Below are 16306 nucleotides of genomic sequence, written 5' to 3' on the forward strand. Positions count from 1 at the left end.
ACAAACTAAAAAAAAAAAAAAAGAAGAAGGCACGAGCTGCTCAGACACACAACTTGGACGGATCGCAAGGGCTACAGGCTGAGTGAAGAAAGGCAGTGTCCAAAGGCCACACGTTGTAGGACTCCATTTATGAAACCGTCTTGAAATGACAACATTGGAGAGAAGGAGTAGCACAGAAGCTTCCCTTGTGGTGACAGGACAGCTCTGCATTGGATGGTGGCGGTGGTTGCACGAACCTATATGTGGGAGAACATTTCATACAACCGTACACATGCATGTGCCCCTACACACCAGCACACGTAAAACCCAGCCAGATCCAGATAAGGTCGCGTTTGTCTCAACAATGCCAATATCAAGTTCCTACTTTGGACAACGGACTCTCTTCACGTAACAGTGTAATCAGGGGGGGAGGAAGGCGGGAGGCTACTCTGGACCTCACTGTGCTACATTTGCAACTTTTTGTGCATCTAACACGATTTCAAAACAGAAGGCTTCAAAAGCTCCCAGTGTCTGATTCATGAACTGATAAAATGTGGTCTATTTCGCACAGTGGGAAGTATTTGGCAATTGCGAGGAATGCAGTACCGTGCCACGCGCTACAACATGGAGGGACCTTGAAATCATGCTGAGGAAAGGAAACCGGTCAAAAGGAACACACAACGTAGCATTCCATTTACACGAAGCATCCAGAATGGAAGTCAAATGGTGGTTGTCAGGGGACAGGGGGCCCAGGAATGGGACATGACTGCTAATGGGATCAGAGTCTTCCGGGAGTGATGAAATGTTTTTAAATGGACTGCGGTGATGGTTGCACCACTCGATGAATCTGCTGAAATCCACCGAACTGTACACGTCAAATGGGTCAAGTGTTGCCATGTGAGCTGCATCTCAGTAAAGTTGTTACCAAAATACATCTGGCACACAGTAAGTGCTGTCACGTGTTTGTGTCGTGATTTACTATTCTTTCTCCACCTGCGGCCGTTGGGTAGCAGTCACCTTTGGCGCTCTTTCAATATACAGGTAATGCCCCTGCATTACCGAGGGGGGTGTATCCTTCAGGTGTGTCCAGGGAGACACAAATGGCAGCTCTAATGTGAAGAGAGTCAGAATCAAAGCCTCCTGTGGACACTTGTGCAGACAGGGTCAAGTTCGACATCCCTCTTTTTCCTGATGTCCTTTCTGTTCCCCCTTCACTCCCCTCCATTCCAGACTGGTTTATCAACTCTCCCCTTCCCCCCCCCAAAAAATGCTTTCCTGTTCCTGGTTCCTCACCTTTGAAGAACCCATCTACAGCACACAGCAAAATCCCAGCCACCACCAAACCCAACTCAAGTCTCCCTTCCACGAGGAGCGTCCGGCCTTCCTCGGCTGATAGACCCTTCCCTGGAATTCCCACAGCAGAGAATATCTGCGCCATCCACGGGACACCCATCCGTGGCATGGCTTTGCACCAGCCACCCTCTTGTAGAGCACCCATAATGCCTTACCCCCAAACCAAGACATATCTCCTCTATATCTGTATATTCCACAATGCTGCACAAATAAGAGATTCAAGCAATGGTCATCCCAGAAACTGACTTTTTTTTTCATGCAAAGTGGTCTGAAAAGGATGCTTTTGATTCAGGTAAGACATGGCCTCATTGCCCATGGGGCGAAACAGAACAGCCAATGTGGCGACTGCAGACCCAGGAGGCCCCGTTCTCGGTACGTCTGGACTCTCTACCCCGACACTAGTCCTTGCAGGGTTCGGATGAAGGAAAACACCTCCTCAGGGGCCTACGTCACAGACCCCACTGCCTCACGATGGGGTCAGGCAAGGTGTTTACAGAAGATTCTGGCTGGTTCACACGTAGCGACGCAGCAGCCTGTCAATTTTCCAAACACGTTCTGACAGGGACGTACAAGACAAAGGGAACCGGTCAGAAACCGCTGTTGTTTGTTATCAATCAGCCTTCTGAGAAAAAACAAGTACCTCAAATAAAGCAAACACCCTTCAACCATCGTCCCCATTTCCCCCGTCCTAAAATTTCTGACTTCCAGAAGCTAAATAAAAACGGCGTCTGTTATGAAGTACTAATGCACATAAGCATTTTTTTTTTTTTTTGCTAGCAAAGGCACCTCTTACAAGAAGTCTTGAGAAACGCCTGTTTCCAGCACATACTGCCAACACAGTAATATTTAATTTTTCAACATGGAACACATGGAGAGGGTAAGGGGACATGCATGACATAACGGAATCCATTTTACAACTTCACTTACTCAGAGCCAAATTGTCAGCCAATTCCGTCTTCCTTCTGGGGCTTATGTGTAGGCCTATTTTCCGTCTTCCGCTACCTGGTAATGAAAAACACCCAGAGTGAGGCATCAGGGTCCATGAAAACATTCCGAAGCGTATTCTCAACCGCCCCAAACGCAGGCAGATATCTGCGACTGGGGTGTCAGAAAGCTGAAAGGATCACTACGACCGGTGGTGCATTTCAGGTTTGCGTCTCTGTTTAGAGCGTACGATACCATCGTTCCCAGAAACCCGTTCAAAACTTCCACGGTCTCAGAACCCACGATGATCCTGTCACTTCCATAACTGAAAAATGTACTCAGTTCTAACGACAGACGCGTTCTTCCCCACGACCCTCAAGCACGCTAAGTGAGAACACAGGTATTTTCAGGTTCGGCACAACTCAGCTAATTTTTCACTGACGACAACACCTCATTCAGTCTTGTGGAAAAACGGAAACGGCGTTCAATGCTGCTCTGGTTTTAGGGACACAGAGGGCCCCAGGCCTTGGGGAGATTCCCCACCCTGGCAGTGAGAAGGGGGAAGTTGGTGATGGAAGAGCAAGAGCATCAAAACCAGCAAGTACATTGCCCAACGAGATCATTTAACATGAGACAGAATGAAAGTCAGACTGGGGAGTGGAACAGAAAGTGACCAGGGGTCAAGTTTACACTGGAGGCTGGGACGGAGCTCTTTGAGGTGGGAGCACTTGCATGAGGCCAGGATGCACTTGCATAGGGATGGGTGAGAAGGGCCAGGCTGCAGACACAGCAAGTGCAAATGTCCTGTGGTGAGAATAACCCTGGTGAGGGAGAGGCGGGCCAGTGGGCTGGGCAGCAGAAGGGAATGACGGCAGGACTGGATCCCAGGGGACTTTGCAGCCAATGGAGAGAGGACTGCCAGCTGGAATGGATATGTGATAGGGAGGAGGGAAAAGAATGTACGACGACCTCCAGGTTCCAGCTTGGGAAACAACTTAGAAGGTGGTACCATTTCCCGGGATGCAGGAAGGCCGGGGGGAAGAGAAAGCAAGACTCTTTTATGTGTTAACTTTGAGAAACCCCTTAGATCTCCAAGTGGACTGGTAACAAGGTAATTAAATACACAAGTATGAGCAAGTGGAAGAGGTCACAGTTAACAGTTAAGTCTGGGAGCCATTCTCTAACCACGATCTTTAAAAGTTATGGACTTGGGTGGCCGGTTGGCTCAGTTGGTTAGAACGCGGTGCTCATATCACCAAGGTGACCAGTTCAATTCCCACATGGGCCAGTGAGCTGCGCTCTCCACAACTAGATTGAAAACAATGACATGACTTGGAGGTCAGCTGTACCCTCCATGTCTAGCTTGAAAAAAAACGACTTAGAGCCAACGGGTTCTGGAGAAACACACTGTTCCCCAATATTCCCCAATTAAAAAAAAAAAAAGCTACGGGCTGGGACGAGAGCATCGAAAGTAGGGTTTCTCTAGCTCAGCACTGCTGGTGTTTTGGATCAGACCATTCTCTGTGGTGGGGGCTGCCTGGGCACTGCACGATGAGTGGCACCCCTGGGCTCTACCCACGAGGTAGCAATCCACTGCTGCCCGAGCTGTAACAACGAAAACTGACCCCCAGATGTTGCCTAGTGTCCCCTGGAGGACTCAACTGCCCTGCTGAGAACCGCTGGTCTGAGACTGCAAGACCAGGATTCCACCCTGAAAGGAGGAGGAGCTTACCAACGAGACATACAAGGAGTATGTGTGTGGGAGGTAGCAGGGAGTCCGGAACGGTGGGGTGTCCCTGGCTTGTAGGGACAAGTGTCTCTCAAAAATCAGGGAGGGATTAGCAAATAACTGCGGCTGACAGACGAATGACAGGGAGGGCAGCAGATGACAAGGGATTACGCTGCATCCTCTGCACGTACACACATTGTGTAGAAGAAACCTAGAGAGACTTCCCGGAAGAGGCGAAACTCATCTTGGCCCATACAATCAGGTGAGGAGGAAGAGAAAGAGGCTGCACCTTGAGTGGTGCTCGAGGCAACGAATCGGGGCAAGACGACGGCACCGAGCTTTGTAAAAATGTCATGACGCACTCATGGCGCTCGGGAAAGAGGATGCTGACAGCGGAGTACCAGAAGGGTGGTTAATGGATAGAACGGGGCTGCCCCACCCAGCAGGGGGAAGAAGCAGCCGCCTGGGCAAGGCAGTCCTGCAGATGGCATACTACCAGAGGGGGCTTCTCCCAAATGCTGGACAACTCACTGTAGGTCCACCTCAGCAGGAGCCTGCTAGCTGGCTGGGCCAACCAGTAATACTCCATCTGCTAAACCATGTGTGTGTGTGTGGGGGGGGAGGGCATCTCAGGGGAGGGGACCAGAAGTCAGGATGCAGGGACCCGCCTACGGGGAGCTCCAGGCCCGACCAGTAAGAACAACTGCAACCGTGGTGCTGGCTCAGAGACCACCCCGCAGGGGGAGACCCGAGCGTTTTCTCTCTGACCTGCGCCTGTATCATCCTGGTCCCAACCCATCCCAAGAGCGCTCCAGTCTGGACCATCAGCAATTGGGCTAAAGAAGCGCCTCATGAAAAGACAAGACGCAACGTTTCCTGGCTCTTTGTCTTCATTTTCTCTAAGCTTGCAAGGGCACGTATCCCCACGGACGCTGCTCCAAACGCTTAACTGTGTGCAAATGCTGACAAACTCAGCCAGATGTTACTGCCCGTTCTGCCCTCCTTCCACCGCTGTGCACATACACTGCGTTATAGAAAAAGTTAAAAACAAAAAAAAAACAAAAGCAGGAGAGGCGAGTTACGGGCCTCACTTTGCTCCTAATTAATTAGAAGAAACTCTCTCGGGACCAGAGGTTCCTCAGCTGTGAAATGAGAGGACTACATTATTTATGACATTTCATCCACATCAAAAAATCCGAGGAACCATTTTCCTGTTGACTTCCCTTTGTAAGTGTCTAAGGGAAAACACTCGCAGAGAAGTGAACCAAGAACTTGCAAAAGGATTGCCATAGGAGGGAGGCAAAGAGGAGGAGGGTCGTATGTATCCATCTGTCCCGCAGACAACCGAGCTCAGAAATACACCCAAAGGGTGCAATAGTTTTCCAAAGTTGCTGTAACGGTGAACGATTCCACTCCAGAGAAATTCGAGTTGCAGCGTCGTGAAAACAACGTGAAAAATCCAAAATGTGTTTTCAGAAGCCATTGAGCATGACAGACAGGGACGGTGCAGTTTCCTCCCGAGTCCTCTTCTGTTTTCAGCGAGCCCTGAAATAACCAGGCTAACAGCCAGCAGCTCAAACAGGTACCGGCATGTAACGGGGACATTCGAGTGCCAGACAACTCTGAACCACCTCATCTGCTACAAGGTTCAAGCTCTGTGTAGTGAGGCTTTGGTTTGCTGCATTCTCCATACCGAGCAGCATTTTACTATTTTGAGGCGGCGCATTCAAACACAGAGTTTACATCCTTTCCATCAGTGGTTCTCAAATGGGACTGATTTTACACACTCCCCACCCCCCGCCAGGAGACACTGGGCAATGTCTGGAGACATTTTTCAGCTGGCAGGACAGGAGGAAGAATGGTCCTGGAATCTAGGGAGGCCGGGATACTGCTAAACAGCGTACAGCACACAGGACAGCCCCACCCTTAGCCAACAATTATCTGGCCCAAATAGCCCTCCTGCCAAGGTGGACCCTATGAACATAATTTTACAGGAGGTGTATGTCCTATATACTTTCATCTTCCAAACCATTTTTATTTTCAAAGTAATACATGCACGTAGTTTTTTAGAAAGTAAAATACAGCTGAGGCAAAGGACTGTTCTTTTTAATTACAAGCTTTTTAGCACCATCTATCCCCAATTCTATTTCCGAAAGCAACCACTTTCCTATCTTAGAACTGTTTGCATTATTGGAAGTGTTCCCTGGTATTGATTTCTGCGTTTCTGAAGAAATCAACTTCAGACCTTCCTTGATTGTGTCCCATATAGAAGAGGATGTTCGGCTTTTCAAGTTCCCTCCACCAATGCTGTGCTTACCTCCCCCCGTTTTCCCAGTAGTAGGAGTTTGGGGTTAAATCTATACACACTTCTTCCCAACGGAACGGGCACTGCTGAGCAGGCAGTGTGCTACGCTCACGATCCATTTCTTACACAACTTTTGTGTTTTCCTGGGGTTATGCGTTGCCTCTCTTTTTAATCCTTAGTTTCCTTTGTATTCTTTGGTGATTCTTCCCACACTCTCCACAATCTTTCCCTTTTTCACATGATCAAACCCTCACATGTCAGTTCCATGTCTTTCCACTGCTCCCCTCCCCTGCAAACATTACACACCAGACCTTCCTTCTGAATTTTCCCGTCTCTGCTCCCCTCATACTTGTCAGCACGAGGCAGGTGAAAGAGCCCCGAAAACACAGCAACGACTGGAGCACTCCTTCTGTTTCTGGGATCCCAACTCTCCCTCTTACTTGATTTACTCTCTCGTTTTGGTGGGGGCTTCCTGAGAAGTGCTGTATGTGAAAAGCTACATTTCCCTGATGTCCTGAATATACGTAAATAACTTCATTCTGTCCTCAGTTAACAACCAGTCGTTCAGAGGAATGACTTCACAATTCTGAGTGAAAATTACGTTCACAGACTTCAAAGCTCAGTCTGTTTTCCAACTTCCAGTGTTGCTCTAAGACATCTGATGTCATTCTCATTCTAGATCCTTTAACTTTTTTTTTTGAATCCAGGAAAGTGCTTAGAATACTGCCCTTATCCCTAATATTCTAAAATGACATGGTGACGAGCCTTCATGCAGTAATTTTTTTTTTCCATGTGCTTAATTTTTAGTCACTGAGCTAGTCAGTTGGTGTGAAATTTCTCTCTTCTTCGGATTTGAGAGTTTTTCCCCTCCTTTTCCTGGAATACCTACGAGGCAAAAGTCTGAGTAACTGTATCTCATCTGCCTGATAAAACTTTGGTAACTTCACTTCCGATGATGTATCCATCAGTCACAAAAGGCTGCTGAGAACTTGAAATGTGGCCAGTACAACCACGGAACTGACAAAATTTTTATTTTTCATCGACTTAAGTTTAACTAGTCCCACGTGGCCACATAACATAGCACAAATCTAAAGATTACGAAAAAGCGGGGGGGAAGACAACAAAGGAAACGGAGTTGGCTTTTGGGTCAACTCTAAGATGACATTCAAATATGGGTTCAGAAGAAAAGATTGGGTGCAATTTCTAAATCCCCACCATGACTATTTTCACTGTTATGTTCTGTGCTTTAATTCCTTACAGTATCTCCTTCCTTTTAAGAACTGGAGCACTTTTTAGAGTGGTATCATGCAAGTAGACACATCCCTCTGTAGCTAAGAATGTTTTTTTCATACCTGGTGTATAAACAGGGCACTGAAGCTCCCTCCTTTCTCCTGAGGGGTGAGACGAAAGTACCTCCCAAAACAGAAATTTGCATTCCAGGGATAACAGTCACAGCATAAAACAGAAGCGCAGCATTAAAAATAAGAAGGCCAACAGGACAGACAAGACAAAAGGCAAATTCCTGACAGCAACTTCTTTGAAGGGCACCCTGACACTGCATTCAGAGGGCACCCCCACCCTCACCTGCTTCTTTCCACACACTTTGGTAAGAAACACCCCTTCTGTATAGTGGGTGCTCCAGAGGGTAGGAACATATCAGGAAAGGCATATCAGGGAATTCTCTCTCTGTGTGTTTGTTCATTCATTCATTCGCCCATTCATTCAACAAATGGCACAAGCATAAAAACTGTCTCATTCATTCATGCGTTTGGTCATTCATTCAACAAACGGCACAAGCATAACAAACTGCTATCCAGACATACCATTAACAATGACTGCGGCAGAAAACAGAACAAATCCCCCCCCCCCCCCGTAAGTCCTGTGCACCCTCCAGAGCTAGTGAACCCATAGTTTCATCTGACTCACTGGGAACCACGTTCACAAATGTGTAGTGCCCAGAACCGAGCAGGCACATGATAGGTGTGCATTCAAAACAAAGAGCACCAGTGAAACGAAAAGATACATTTTTTCTTTCAACTCTGAATAAAAATAAACATACTAGCACTGTAGGTATAAAGAAATAAACATTTGGGGGAAATCGTTCATTTTTTAATTTAAGGATCAACGGGGACACACATTTTCTTCATCTGTTTGTTGTTCAGGTAAGTCATTCAATACCCATTTGTTCCTGCAAACTACGACATTTTATTATGCGTGCGGGTTTTATAGTTCCGTGTAAAAGTATGAGCTATTCCAATAAAGAGACAACGAGACACTCAACAAGACATTTCTATAAACTTGATTTCTTCTTTAATGCATTCTGAGGCTGACTAACAAGTATTTCATGCTTGGAAAACTGGTAAAATCCATACTTATAAACACATATTGATGTATATGAGGGCACGTGCACAGACATGTGTATCATTTACCCACACCCCACTCCAGTAAGGTCCGTCCACATGTCACAAACAAAAATCACTTCCCAACTCACCCCACGAGATGCCAAATAAAATCCCACACAAAAAACACCAAGATATGATTTGGCACATGGAAATCTGGTATGAGATAAGGTAATAACATGACCCGATTGGGCTTCTAAGTCTATAATCCATCCAGAGCTAATAACAATGGGAAAAACAAAAACCAAACCCACGGCAACTTTTAATAAGCAATTAGTCATGCAGTATTTGTTTCTCAGCATTTATCGTTATTATTATTTCCATTAGAGCGATAGATTAAATTTTACTTAGTGGCATGAAGCTAATCTTTGGTGAGAGAAAAAGATCCACAACAATTTAAAGATGATATGGTAAAGGAGTGGGATAACATTTTTTGTATTCCGCAAAGTGTTGTTCAACAGCAATTTGAAGCTGCCCAAATATTGTACCAAACTCTATCAAGAGAGTCCTCGTGTGATACTAATCAATTTTTGTTTACAGATGACAGACTGTATCAGGAGGTAGGAAAGAATCCCAATTACACTCTCCCTCACCTCCCAAAGCACTGGCTCTACATCCTGTAATGGGCGTGAGGCATCATTTGAAACGTACCTTTCAAGCACATTTTTTATGTAGTCACTGAAATAATGACAAAAGTTTCAGAACACCGTATCATTATGTTGCAGTTTCCATCATTATGTTTCAGTTTCCATCATTTGCAAAACACACCGTCCTCCCCCCTCACCTGGAAAGGTCAAGTGTACTGTCTCCAGCTTCATGAACAAACACAGCAAGCCAAGTCCCTTTTGTGAAACAATTACATTCAACGATTTCCTTACCAAAAAAAAAAAAAAAAGAAAAAAACAAAACAAAAAAACTCAAAATCTAGGACACTGGTTTCAATGGTCAACTTACTCAAAACTGAGTACACACACACACACACACACACACACACACACACACACTCTCCTATCCACAAACCCAAGTGCTTTTTCAAGTGTCACCTCCTCGTTTAGGACATCAGAAAGGTGTCCTAAATAAAAATCAACACTAACATGAAAACAACCCAACACTCTTAAACACATTCACTGGAGAGTCCCTCTACTGAAGGAAGGACATCGAAAATGACTTTTCCAAAAATGGGGACATTTTTTTTTAAGCCTCAAACTCCACAATCGGGAGACAGCGGTCCACTGGGAATTCTGGTCTTGTTTATACTGAGGATCGGGCCTTCTCCCAAACCTTTACCTCCGTAGTTCTGAACTGGGGGTGACGGTGTCCCCCCAAGACATTTGAGGTCACCATAAAAGGTAGTGAGATGTTTCCGGTATGTAGTGCATAAAAACGAGGTCAGTCCCTACAACGGGCGGCTCAGGAAGAATGACGTAATTCCATGGGCATCGGGCAGTGCACGGAGTCGAAATGAAGGACACGACAGGTGTCATCTGAAGACAGCAGGAAAGGGGACAAACCGGCTGTGAAGGAATCTCTCCCCACCCCTTGTATACCCTTGGGCCCAGCAGCGTCAGCCCTCCACCTTCTTATCTGTACAATGGGGAGAACTAACGGCCATTGTTCATGAGGACCTGAGGGGTCCACACCACCGTTCGTACATGGAAAGAGCAGAGATCCCTGCCTCGTACACGATGCACTGAGGTAAGAAAATACTGACTAAAAGCGCTGTTGCCACTGCAGTCTATACATCACGGAATGAGCTTTGGCTCCAGACAAGAACCTGTGAGCCTCCTGGTTCCCTCTCCCTGGAAACATGGGCGGAAAGACACTCCATTACATGGCTGCTGGGAGGAAGAGAGACACGCATTACATGTAAACTCCGTAGCAAAGCTCCCGGCCCGTCGCAGCTATAAATCACAGGCCATTATTGTTGGCTGTTTTTAACAGAGAACAGCCGAGGTCCTGAGCCGATCCCCCAAAAAGCGTGGTTCCAAGCCTTTCCTTCTCAGCAACCCAGAAACAGCTCTTCTCTCTGCACTAACTCTTTCTATTTAGGTTCGTGCAAAAGTAATTGCGGTGTTTTTCAATTGTTTTAACCTTTTGAACCGCAATTACTTTTGCACCAACCTAAGACTTGTTTCGCGGGAGACATTTAAGAACGTTTACTTCCATAGCCTCAGTTTTCATTTCCTGCTTTTTAACACAAGTTACGAAGCATATGCAAGGTTCTGAGGCCCGGTTTGTCAGTGGAGTTTAGAGGAAACTGCTGCACTAACCACACTGATGAAGAATTTCCGCTTCCTTCAATGAGCCGTTAAGCCCAAGAATTTATTTTAACAAATGTTTTTTTCCCCCCAGTAAAATGAAATGATTCAGGACCTTTGCTAATTGTTATGAATCTTTCTCTCCTAAACTGATTTTAAAGAACTTGAATTTTCAGACTTGAAAGGCCTAGAAAGCTTTACCTTGGATCAGCTCGACAGCTGCTTTTGGTACACTCCTCATCACACTAAATTTAGAAATACACTTTGTCCTGATATACTTCCACAGGAAGCAGCTCGTTAAAATAGGATGCCATTAACACATGTGAATCCAAAAGCTATTGTGAGCCGAGTCTCCGAGAAGCCAGAGAGCTCGCCTTCGCTGAAATACTGCATTCCCTGCCTGGGACCAGACAAGGAGAAAAAGATCCGAGGTGGGTTCCAAAACCACACACACAAAACAGCAAAAATAAAATAATGAACTGGGTACATCAGGGCAAAGGCCGGTCATGGCGTGGAAAACGGGACGAAGCTGAGAGGCGAGGACGGTACCCAAAGTTTGCCACCCAGTGCAACTTTCCATCAGCTGGAAGGCAACTAGACATCTACTCCAAGAAACAAGTAGGCTAGGTGCTTGAGTCACAGTATCCAAAAAAATTTTTTTAAAGATACAAATATTAAAACCACAGCTTCCAGCATTTGATACATGTCCAACATTTCTCCCACGGGTCCCAGAGAGGACACAGCGGGCTCATTCCAACTCTAGCGTCAGTAAACCCATCCATGAGGTGTACCACGGGCCACTTCCTAAAACAACCCCCAGTGTTAGCTAACTACCATACGACCCCAAAGCACAGCACAGCTAAGTAAACCGCACGTACGAGTGGATAAGCAATATGGTACCAGTGTGCAAACCTCTCCACAGCCTGGTTTACTCCTAGGACACGTTTTCACAAGTGCTCCAAGTCTCAGCGGGGCGGTGGGTCTCTTGGGGTCGCAGAAACACAGTGCAGTATATTGTAAACACGTTTCGGTGCCAATAAATAATACCAGTTCTACCACGGCAATTTTAACGGTTGCCTAGTAACCCACAGTATGGGCCAAATCGGATTTACATCTTTCACCCTTGTGTTCAACTCCTTGCTATGGTAAGTGATGGCTTGATAAACAAGCAGAACCATTTTTTAAGGGGTCAAAAATTTTTGTGGGCCACCTACATTAAAAAAAAAAAAAAGCTGTACTTTTATTACCTGATATTTAAGGGAAAAGTACCTAATGGCAAGACTACCTCATGGCAGTAAATTCAATGATGCCTTTGAAATTACTTGCGCTTCTATCAATCCCAGTAGGTCTACAGATATTTGCAAAATACCAGCACCCACGAGACAATCGACTGAAATCCATAAACAACGCCGCGTGTGCGTCCATGAACAAATTTCCAGGCTTCCTGAGAAATAACGATGAAGTATCTGGCATGCAAGCTTTTTCACAAACTTGAGTTGAGAATGTCAGGAAAAACGTAAGGAGCGAGATACGACTTACTTCAATACACTAACGTGTTCCTGTGTCTTTTTGCCTGAGGCGCTCCTAGCTGACCCCTTGCTTGCTGACGGTATGTATTCACAGTGCTGCTGTTGTCTCTCAGAAGTGTCCCCATTTAGACAATAAATCCGTGACCAATCAACAACCAAGATGGCCCAGGCTGCAGAATGACAAAGCAGGAAGGTCCTCTCCCAGAGGTAGGTTTCCCTATGAAGAGCAGGGACGTAATAAACCTGGAAGTCCTGACACGGCAGAGGTGGCAGAAATGGCCCTTGGTTAGAACCGTGTGAACGAATGCTCCCAGGAAGCGTCCTCCATCTGCGATCGTGAAATAACCAATAACTTCCACGGAATCAGCAAGTGCAACGACCCCAGCTCATCTTTGCACTTCTCAGGAACACCTGGCATGACGCCTCCTGGAACCCCCTCCCTCACTGGCTTATGTAAGGGCCACACACCTCCAAGTCAATGGGTGCAGAGCAACCTAGCTGGATGGTAAACACTTGATGGCAGGAACTACATCTGTTTTTAGCTCATCAATGCTTGTTGAGTCGCAGCCATTCGTTCAACCTGTGTGGAACGAGTTAGCCTGTTTTGTAACTGCTCTGTCTCAGATTTACTCCAGGCTCCGATCCATGAAACGGAGGCACTGACCCAACACCCTGCCTCTGACACTCTTTCCTCTAGCTTCGTTCGTTCCCCGGGAATGTCAGCTAACATGGCAGCCCTTTCTTGGCGGGTAACGCTAAAGCTCTATTGATTTCAAGGCAATCCGTCCTCTGCATGCTTCACGTTTCTGCCTGGCACTGTGTGTGGCACCCATAGGTCACCCTTTTAAATGTAACCTTCAGTCTCCCCCCGGCCTCACTGTAACCGTCTCCTTTGATTCCCCAATTGTCACCCTTTTACACTCAGGCCCAAAACTTGGCTGCTGCCATCTTGGACTCATTCCTCTCCCAAGAGAGGCCAAGTCCTGTCACGTCAACCCCACAGTGTCCCTAACCCAACTCATCACGCCCAGCAGCACCTCACGCCCCCCCCTTGGCACCTTGGCTTCTGGAGGACTGCACACAATTTCCATCTGCTTGATCTCCCCACCCCGCAAACCCACAAAACCACACGCAACTTCCTAAAGCAGAGGTCTAATCCTAGCTCATCACCCAAACACTATGTCATGACTTCGCCAGTCCAGAGTGCAAACCCAAGCTTCCTAGACAACCCGCACAAACTGCTGGTTCCCAGCCAGCCAGAAAGGCAGGGGGAGGAGCCGATTCTGTGTTGAGAATCAGTGACGATCATAATACTGTCGCCAGATGCCACCAGTGGTAGGCAGAAGAGTGACCCCCACACATACCCAAGTTGTCCACTTGCACTGAACTTGGACTGGAGGTTGCAGATGGAATTCAGGCTACTCATCTGATCGTGATAAAAAACAAACCCAAAGTTATGCTGGATTGCAGAGGAAGGCCCAACGTAATCAGGTGAGTCGTTTAAAGGAGGAAGAGGGTGACAGGGCAGCCCAGTAGTGCAATGTGACAAAGACGCAGCCACTGCTGGCTTTGAAGATGGAGGAAGGAGCCATGAGCCAAAGAACGGAGACAGCCTCTAGAGGCTGGAAAAGGCAAGTATTTCAAAAAACCACCACCACCACCGAAAGACGTTCTCCTACAGCCTCCAGAAAATAATGTATATACTTCAATTTGCGCCCCGTGAGACCCAATTTGGACTCGTGGCCTCCAGAGCTGTACGATAATACATTTGTGTGGTTTTAAGTCACTTAGGTGTGTGGTCATTTATGAGCAGCGCCGTAAAACTGACGCGGGCGGCCGGGCCAAGATGGCGATGTGGGAAGACGCTGAACTAACTCCTCTCCTTGCATCGAATTCCCACCCACAGACACAGCAATTGCCCCGAAGGAAGAACTGAGGGCTGACCGAACAGAAGAGCTTCTGCACAACCAACGAGAGACACCCCACGGACACGGGTGGGAGGGCCGGCACCGAGGGCACCCCACACAACACAGCACTCTGCCGTGCGAAACGCGGCGAGAAAATAGTGCTTTACAGGCTACCTGTCTGCACGGGAAGGCAACCCATTTACTAACCCGACAGCATGTGCCAAGCGGGAGGGAGCTCAGGGAACTCTCTCTAGGGTCAGAAGCACTGAACGGCAACATTGGTGGCCCACCTCTGTCCCCGTGATGGCCTGAGCTGGGGCTCCATCCAGGTACTCCAGCTGCAGGCCAAGGCCACCCCAGGACGCCTCAGGCCCACAGCAGCTCCAATGCTTGCCCCTGGGTCTCCCCAAGGCCCTCACCTGCTCCGTCCACAGCTCCGGGCCACAGTGGCTTGTCCTTGTCCCTGCTCCAGCTCTAGCTCCAGCTCCAGCCCGCCTGCCAAGGCAGCCCACAAGCTTTGCCCCCGGCCCTCTCCTCAGCTTCCCACCACCCTACCTACAGACCCCGCCCAGGTGTGGCTTGTCCCGGGACTTCCTGCAGACCACACCTGCCCCAGCGTCAGCTCCAGGCCCAGGTGCGGCTTGCTCCCGGGACTGCCTGAGGCTTGAGCCCTGCTCCGGCTACAACTCCAAGCGGCCTGCCCCAGTGGTCCTGGCACAGCTTGCCCCTAGGGCTTCCCTTGGCCCGCACCCCTTCCAGCTCCGGGCCCCAGCGAGGCGTGCCCCCGGTACTATCTGCATTCCACACGCTCCAGCTCCAGCTGGCCTGCCAAAGACACCAAGCGCACAGTCTACAAAGGGGTCACGACACAAGGTCACTCCACCAAGACCGGACTGGTGGCTGTTTCGCCTGATGCATAGAAACAAACACAGAGAGACAGCCAAAATGAGACAGAAAAACACGGTCCAAATGAAAGACCAGGACAAAACCCCAGGAAAAGAACTAAATGACATGGAGAAAAGCAATCTATCGGACAAAGAGTTCAAAACACGGGTTATAAAGATGCTCCATGAACTCGGAAGGACAGATAAACTCAGTGAGAGCGTCAACAAAGAGACAGGAACCACAAAAAAGAACCAGCCAGAAACGAAGAATACAGTACCTGTCATAAAAAATACACTAGAAGAAATCAACAGATTACTTGAAGCAGCAAAATATGCCAGCCAGTGAGCTGGAAAACAAGGAAGTAGAAAACACCCACAGAACAGCAAAATAAAAATGAATTATTTTTTTTAAATGAGAATAGTTTAAGAGACTTCTGGGACAACATCAAGCGTAACAACATTCGAATCCCCGAAGGAGGAGAGAGAGCGAGAGCAAGGGACAGAAAATGTATTTGAAGAAATAATGGCTGAAAACGTCCCCAATCTGCTGAAGGAAATAAACATACAAACCAGGAAGCCCAGAGTCCCAAACAAGATGAACCCAAACAGGCCCACACCAAGACACGTCATAAATAAAATGCCCCAAGTTAAATCAACAAGGCTTTTTTGTTTTCACGTCCAAGTTGGAAACAAACAGAAACAAATACACTTCACTATGTATCAAATGAGTCACAACCATATTAAAGAAACATGGAAACGAAAGGGTCCAAGTAACTCTCAGCTACAGTACTTTTCATTCCGGAGTCTGAAGATAAAAGGACCAAGAGAACTGCAAAGAAAATTTAAAAATCTGACTTAATAGGTTAGCAGGTTTGTGAATAGTGGCGTGGGTGTACTCATTCTGAAACAACTTAATAACGTGCATTGTAGAATTGAGCAAAGGAATAAATATATTGATTTGGCTGGGAGCCAGGCTTCTCATGGTGAGAAAGAAGCTCCCAATATATTATAAAATGGTGAACGACAAGAATGATACGAA

At 47.3% G+C, this 16306-nt stretch overlaps 1 protein-coding gene across 1 annotated transcript in view; it reads right to left on the bottom strand.

Moving 5' to 3' along the window:
- TBL1X (transducin beta like 1 X-linked) overlaps positions 1-16306 on the bottom strand; it is a 179880-nt gene that overhangs the window by 105178 nt on the left and 58396 nt on the right. Inside the window, exon 3 of the mRNA XM_033104859.1 lies at positions 2260-2334. The gene's annotated coding sequence lies outside the window, so the exon portion shown is untranslated. The remainder of the gene's footprint in view (positions 1-2259; positions 2335-16306) is intronic.

Source organism: Rhinolophus ferrumequinum, chromosome X, assembly GCF_004115265.2.
Source record: "Rhinolophus ferrumequinum isolate MPI-CBG mRhiFer1 chromosome X, mRhiFer1_v1.p, whole genome shotgun sequence".
Taxonomy (NCBI): Eukaryota; Metazoa; Chordata; class Mammalia; order Chiroptera; family Rhinolophidae; genus Rhinolophus; species Rhinolophus ferrumequinum.